Below are 8269 nucleotides of genomic sequence, written 5' to 3'. Positions count from 1 at the left end.
AGAGAGGTGGTTCTGCATGGATCCTGAGTGTCAGTCTTATATAGAGCTCATTCTTGAAAAGGAAAGTAGAAAGATGGTCATGGGAGGGCCCTTTACCTAGCAAAAGTTGTCACTTTCACTTTCTTGAGTTATCTTGACAACTTGTGAAGTAAGCAACCTGAGTGTCTTCAGCTGGTTCGCCACAAGCAGACACTGAGATAGTTTCATGTGCACATGGTTTATTAAGTAATTACTCCTGGAAGAACTGGAAAGAGTGGGGCAAGTAGGATACAGAAGGAGAAGAAGCAAAAAAAAGGTGCAATTTTGGGCTAAGTCCCAACCTTAGTTTTATCCTTCAGGGAGGCTCTAACATGTAAATTATACATCAGAGCTGAGCTTTTATACTTCTGCATCAGCCATTGGTTAACTGCTGCCCTGGAGAGATTTAAATTTCACAGGATTTTCTGATTTGTCTGCACTTTTAGGAAAAGTGGCTCCAGTCTCCCAGGGACAGTCTTCGTAAAAACTTTCGCAAGTGCTGGCCTTTAAAAGCAAAATACATAGATGCTGGGAAGATGGGCACACAAAAATAGTAAAAGGTATTTGAGGGGATCTGGGCAAAGCACAGACACATTGACAAGGGTATTAATACCCAGGGGGTATTATCCCTATTTTATAGGTGAGGAAACAGGCTTAGATAACAACCTACCAAAATCACCCAGTTGGCAAATTATGGTACCAGGACTACTACTATAATTTTTAAAGATAGTTACCAAGATGTTGATGGTGAATATCTCAGGTTTATCGAATAAATTCAGGTGACTCTAATTCCTTCTTTGTGTGTTTATGTTGCTAAACTTTAAAAAATGAACATTTATTCTTATATGATCATAAAAAACTATTTTCATGGGAGACACAGAAAAAGAATAAGTCAATACACCTAAGAAAGGTCCTTTAGGCTCTGACATTCTATTAAATCCATTGTAAAAAGTTGATTACCTTTCAAGACTATTGGCACTTTTATAAGGGACCCCTGAATAAGAAAAATACAAAACAACTAGAAAGCAATTAATAAGATGGCATTAGTGAGTCCTTACCTATCAAAAATTACTCTAAATGTAAATGAGCTAAATTCTTCACTCAAAAGACGTAGAGTGGCTGAATGGACCAAAAAAAAACCAAGAACCAACAATATGCTCCCTATAGAAGACTCACTTCAGCTATAAGGACACATATAGACTCAAAGCAAAGGGATTGGAGAAAGATATTCCATGCAAATGGAAACCAAAGGAGAACAGGGATGGCTATATTCATATCAGACAAAATAGACTTTAAGAAAAAAACTATAACAAGAGACAAAGAAGGTCACTCTATAATTACAAAGGGGTCAATTCATCAAGAGGACCTAACAGTCATAAATAGATATGTACTCAACCTCAGAGCACCTAAATATTGGGTTGGCCAAAAAGTTCTTTTGGGTTTTTCTGTAACCTTTTTTTTTCTTTTAAAGAGACAGCCTTTATTTTTAAGGGTTTTTTACATTGAAGAATTCAAAAAGTGGTAGGTTTTTGGAACTTATTGACCTGTATTTAAAAGGAACTGCTGACAAAGATTCACCAGAAATAATCTGAACAAGTGGGAAAATACAATTAATACTACTGAAGCCTACTAAAGTAATGCCAGGACATATGGTTTATACGACATAATGACCTCTAAATGCTGTCACTGATATGAAACTGCTTCTTTTCTAAACACACAGTGGTATAATTAACAGTATTCAATCACTTCTGATCTTTCTTGACTATATAAAAATTAAAATCTCAGTTAAAAAACTAATATATTCATCTCTTTAAATGTTTCTTACAGATACAATTTCAATATTTTCATTCAATAGTGGTGTGGTTTAAGAGATTTTTCATTCACAAGTGAAATAACAATCCACCCAAAGGGAACTGATAGTCTATAGACTCACAGTGCAAATAAAGAGTTCAGGAATGCAGCAACTGACCTTTCTAAAATGCAAAACAGATACAATTCCTCGAAGATACATGCAATAAGCTCTACTAAGCAGCTGGCCACAGAACTAGAACATTTGATAATTTTACTGGTGACTTCAATGGGACTCCAGATGTTTCCAAACTCGAACTCTCATCTTAGGCTTTGTATTTTGCCTTTCTAGTTTTACTAATGACACAAACATGATTCAAATCCCTGAAGTATTCATTATAGTCAAAGGCATATCCTATAACAAACTTGTCTGGAATTTCAAATCCAGCAAAGTCTGGTCTATAACCAATGCTTCGAGGGGTCCTTTTCACCAGCAAGCTTGCAACCTTGACCATCTTTGGATTATGCTGCTTGACCAAGGAAAGCAAGGTCTGCATTGTTTTGTCAGTGTCAATTGTATCTTCAACAATCAAGAAATTCTTTCCAGTTAAAGTTGAGAGACTATCTCCAACAATTACTTTTATGTCACCTGTTGACTGCTCATTACAGTAGATTTTCAGTCTGATAAAATCTACAGTCATGGGAATAGATCTATCACTATTTCTGTTCGGTGCTTTGATGTAATCCAGCAGGTCAGCAAAGAATTTATAGCCCCACTTGAGCACACAGAGGCCCGTGATGTGATGGCCTCCCATCTCCTTCATCACATCTCAAGCCAGCCATTCGGTCCACGATGCTGGAGCTGTGGGTCACCATAATGGAGCTGGCTGGCGTGTGGGCTGAGGGCAGTCTGGGATGAGCTTTTTCTGTAACATCTTATGGAAAAACCCAAATGAAATTTTTGGCTAATCTAATATATTAAGCAAACACTAACTGATCTGAATGGAGAAATAGACAACAGTACAATAATAGTAGGGGACTTCAATAACCCCACTTTCAATAATAGATAGATCACCCAGACATAAAAGAAGGAAATGCTGGACTTGAATTATACTTTAGAGCAAATGGGCCTAACAGACGTATATAGAACATTCCATTCAACAGCAGCTGAATATATATTCCTCTCAAGTTCCACATGGAATATTCTCCAGGAAAGATCACATCACAAAACAATTCTTAGCCAATTTAAGAAGACTGAAGTCATACCAAGTAACTTTTCTGACCACAAAGGTATGAAACTAGGAATCAATAACAGAAGGAAAACTGGAAAATTCACACAAACATGTGGAAATTAAACAACACACTCCTGAACAACCAATGGGTCAAGGAGGAAATCAAAAGGAACATTTAAAAATATCTTGAAAACAAACAAAAATTGAAACATTACATACCAAAACTTATAGGATGCTGCAAAAGCACTTATAAGAGGGAAGCTTTAGCAATAGGTACTTACATTAAGAAAAAAGAAAGATCTCAAATAAATAACCTAACTTTACACCTCAAAGAACTAGAAAAAGAGGAATTAACTAAGCCCAAATTTAGTAGAAGAAAGGAAATAAAGATCAGAGCAGAAATAATGAAATAGAGACCAAAAAAAAAAATAGAAAAGATCAATGAAACTAAGAGCTGTTTTTTAATTTTAAGACAACAAAAACTGACTAAATTTAAAGAGAAGACTCAAACAAATAAAATCAGAAATGAAAAGGAAATATTACAACTGATACCACAGAAATTAGAAAAAACCATTAAAGATTACTATGTGCCCATCAACAGATGAATATATAAAGAAGATGCAATATAATGGAATATTACTCAGCCATAAAAAAGAATGAAATTCTGCCATTTGCAGCAATGCAGATAAACCTAGAGAATATCATGCTTAGTGAAATAAGTCAAACAAATACTGTATAATAACACTTATATGTGGAACCTAAAAAATAATGTATATGCAAAACATAGAGTCACAGATATAGAGAACAAACTAGTGGTTACCAAAGGGGAGAGGAACAAACTAGGGGTAAGGGATTAACAGATATAAACTACTATGAATAAAATAGATAAGCAGCAAGGATACATTTTAGAGCACAGGGAATTTTTAGCTATTACCTTGTAACAATTTATAATATAATATAATTTGCAAAAATATTGAATAATTTTGCATGAGATTGTTCAATTTGAAGAAATTGAAGAGGACACAAATAAAAGGAAATATATCTAATGTTCATGTATTAGAAGAATTAATATTGTTAAAATGTCCATACTACTGAAAGCCATCTATAGATTCAATGCAATTCCTATCAAAATTCCAATGGCATTTTCCACTGAAATAGAGAAAAAATACTAAAATTTTTATGGAACTACAAAAGACCCTGAAGAACCAAAGTAATCCTGAAAAGAACAAAGTGAGAGGCATCACGCTTCTTGATTTCAAACTATGTTATTACAAACGTATAGTAATCAAAACAGTGTGGTACTGGCATAAAAATAGACAAAAGACCAATGGAACAGAATCAAGAACCCAGAAATAACCCCTTGCTTATACAGCCAACTAATACTGACAAGGGAGTCAATGATACTCAATGGCGAAAAGATAATCTCTTCAATAATTGGTATAGGGAAAACTGGATAATCACATGCAGAAGAATAAAATGGACCCTATCTCACATCACTCACAAAACATTAACTTGAAATGGATTTAAAGAATTAAACATAAGATCTAAAGCTATAATACTTCTAGAAGAAAACATAGAGGAAAAGCCCCTTGACAGTGGTCTTGGCAATGATTTTGGGGGCTATGACACTGAAAGCACAAGCAACAAAAGCCAAAGTAAACAAGTGGGACTAAATCAAACCAAAAATCTTCTGCACAGCAAAAGAAATAATTAAAAAAATGAAAAAGAAGCCTATGGAATGTAAGAAAATATTTGCAAATCATATATCTGATAAGGAGTTAATATCCAAAACATAGAAGGAACTCATAAAACAAAAAAAAAACACAAAAAATATGATTAAAAAATGAGCAGAGGGAGGGCTTCCCTGGTGGTGCAGTGGTTGAGAATCTGCCTGCTAATGCAGGGGACACGGGTTTGAGCCCTGGTCTGGGAAGATCCCACATGCCACAGAGCAACTAGGCCTGTGAGCCACAACTACTGAGCCTGCGCGTCTGGAGCCTGTGCTTCGCAACAAGAGAGGCCACGATAGTGAGAGGCCCGCACACCGTGATGAAGAGTGGCCCCCGCTTGCTACAACTAGAGAAAGCCCTCACACAGAAACAAAGACCCAACACAGCAAAAATAAATAAATTAATTAATAAACTCCTACCCCCAACATCTTCTTAAAAAAAAATGAGCAGAGGAACTGAGTAGACACATTTCCAAAGAAGATACACAAGTGGCCAACAGGTACGTGAAAAGATGTCCAATATCATTAGTCATCAGGGAAATGCAAATCAAAACCACAATGAGATGTTACCTCACACCTGTTAGAATGCCTATTATAAAAAAGACAGATAAATTTTGGCAAAGATGTGGAGAAAGGGGAACCCTGGTGTACTATTGGTGGAAATGTAAACTGGTGCAGCCACTATGGAGAACAGTCTGAAGTTTCCTCAAACAATTAAAAATAGAACTACCATATGATCCAGTAATCTCACTTCTGGGTACATATCCAAAAGAAATGAAATCAAGTCTTCAAAGAGATATTGCACTCCCATGTTCGTTGCCATGTTATTCACAATAACCAAGATATAGAAACCACCTTAGTGTCAGTCTACAGATAAATGGATATAGAAAATGAGTCATATATACACAAGGGAATATTACTGAGCCATGAGAAAGAAGGAAATCCTGCCATTTGCAACAATATGGATGGACCTTGAGGGCATTAAGTTAAGTGAAATAAGTCAGACAGAGAAAGACAAATACTGTATGATATCATTTATATGTAGCATCTATAAAACCCAAACTCACAGAAACGAAGTAGAATGGTGGTTGTAAGTGGCTGGGGGCGGGGGTGGGAATGGGGAGATGTCAGCCAAAGTGTACAAACTTCCACTTATAACATGAATAAGTCCTGGGGATCTAAAGTATAGCATGGTGACTATAGTTAACAATACTGTATTATATGATTGAAAGCTGCTAAGAGAGTAGATCTTAAATGTTCTCATCACAAAAAAGAAATGATAATTACATGAGGTAATGGAGGTGATAACTAACCCTACTGAGGTAAACATTTTACAATGTATAAGTGTATCAAATCATCGCATGTACACGTTAAACTTACACAATGTTTTATGTCAATTATATCTCAATAAAGCTGGAAAAAATAAGGAACTTTTGAAAAAGAATAGTCCTTAGCCCCAAAGAAATAAGATACTACTGATGAAATGCCAGGAACTGGGGCCCTAATTTTGGTCAGAATTCTTAACTCTTACCCTTAAAGTTATATCACAGTTCATCCTTTGGATCTTAGGAAAAAACAGTGATGTGGTACTTTTTATTTTTATTTCTGATTTAGGTTTATTTTTAAATGGTAAGGGTAAAAGCTATCTAGTATACTCTTCCATTTACATCCTAGCTCACCAACCCTGGGATCCATTGCCCAATCTCCTTTTGCTCCTATTCTGGCCTCCTGCTCAGCGTTCCCTCTCCACCTCCTTATGTGTGGAGGGACTAAAGTGAAGACAGACTGGCCAGGCTAATTTTTCCAGGGGTGAGCCCAACTTTGGATTTTTACTTTAAAGTAGAATATGAAAATTTCCTTTAAGACAGTTTCCTGTTTTGGATCACAGTCAATTAGTAACATTTTGCCAGTAATAACTGAAGGACTGAAGTCTAGGTGGAAAAAGAGAGAGGAAAAGAGAGAACTCATTTACTGTTTTAAACCTCAGCAAACAGTGAATTATTTATATTTATTTCCTTGATACTCACCCATTCAGCAAACGTTTATTTTGTGCCTACTGTGTGCCAGGCCCTGAATTTTATGATTTCATATATCTAGATCTTTTCTTTCTCACAACAACTCTATGAATTAGAATTGTCACCTTACTTTATAAGTTAGGAAACTGAGGCACAGGGAGCTGAAGTGACCTGTCTCAGGTCACATTGCTGGTAAGATTTTAAATAGATTCTTTGGTCACCAGAGTTACAGCTTTTTCCACCAGCCTTGCAGCTGACTCTCCACTTGGAGTTGTTGTGGAGACTGTGCTGTGAGCTGTCAAAATATTAGCAAAGGTATGCTCTCTTGTACATCAGATGACAGCATTTCGTTGGTCTAATTTTACCAGCCTATTTATTTAGTGACATAGGATAAGTTGGTTCAATATAGATCAAGAGTGGTGTTTTGGGATTCTTACCCAATCAGGTTTAAATGTACTTTTGAAAATGTGTCCTTCAAAAGCCAGAGTTTTACTTAATGGGGAAACCCTGGAAGCATTCCTGCTAATGTCAGGAGAAAGGAAATGATGCTCACTATTGGCACTATTATTTAATGTTTCATTGGATGTATTAGCTAGCACACTCTTGCTGAAAGTGAAAATTGGTATAACATTTTCAAAGGGCAACTTGATAGTATCTATTAAAAGATAAATTTTCAGACCCAGTGATCCACCATTTCAAGTGCTAGAAATTTATCCTAGAGAGACGTCACCACAAATGTGCAAAGATTTATGTACAAGGATGTTTACTGCAGTATTGTTCATAAGGGAAAACAACCCAAATGTCTATTAATAAAGGAACTGAGAAAATATATAATAGTGCATAAAATACTAGATAGATCTAATGTACTAATCTGGAAAAATGTCCATGTTGTACAAATCAGTGAAGAAAGAAAGTTTAAAAATAGTATGGGACTTCCCTGGTGGTGCAGTCATTAAGAATCCACCTGCTAATGCAGGGGACACGGGTTTGCACCCTGGTCCGGGAAGATCCCGCATGCCGCAGAACTAAGCCCGTGCGCCACAACTACTGAGCCTGCGCTCTAGAGCCCGCGAGCCACAACTACTGAGCCCGCATGCCACAACTACTGAAACCTGCATGCCTAGAGCCCGTGCTCTGCAACAAGAGAAGCCACCATAATGAGAAGCCCATGCACCACAACAAAGAGTAGCCCCTGCTCACCGCAGCTAGAGAAAGCCCGCGTGCAGCACCGAAGACCCAATGCCAAAAATAAATTAATTAATAAATTAATAAAAAAATACCACAGACTAAATGGCATAAACAACAGAATTTATTTCTCACCATTCTGGAGGCTAGAAGTCCAGGATCGAGGTGTTGGCAGGTTTGGTTTCTTCTGAGGCCTCTCTCCTAGGCTTGCAGATGGCTGCCCTCTCACTGTGCCCTCTCATGAACTTTCCTCTGTTTGTGTGTATCCCTGATCTCTCTTGTGTATAAAAATTTTCTTTTCT

General features: G+C 36.7%; 1 pseudogene across 1 annotated transcript; it reads right to left on the bottom strand.

The window, feature by feature from the left end:
• Window positions 1–2132: 2132 nt before the first annotated feature.
• LOC309978634 (hypoxanthine-guanine phosphoribosyltransferase-like) lies at window positions 2133–6462 on the bottom strand (annotated as a pseudogene). Its single transcript has 2 exons — window positions 6435–6462; window positions 2133–2668 (listed from the first exon to the last, which is right to left on the bottom strand). The product of its transcript is annotated as a hypoxanthine-guanine phosphoribosyltransferase-like (transcript).
• Between the last annotated feature and the right edge of the window lie 1807 nt (window positions 6463–8269).

This window comes from Leucopleurus acutus (genome assembly GCF_964270905.1).
Source record: "Leucopleurus acutus genome assembly, chromosome: X".
Lineage (NCBI taxonomy): Eukaryota > Metazoa > Chordata > Mammalia > Artiodactyla > Delphinidae > Leucopleurus > Leucopleurus acutus.
This window is presented reverse-complemented; position numbering and strand designations above follow the sequence as displayed.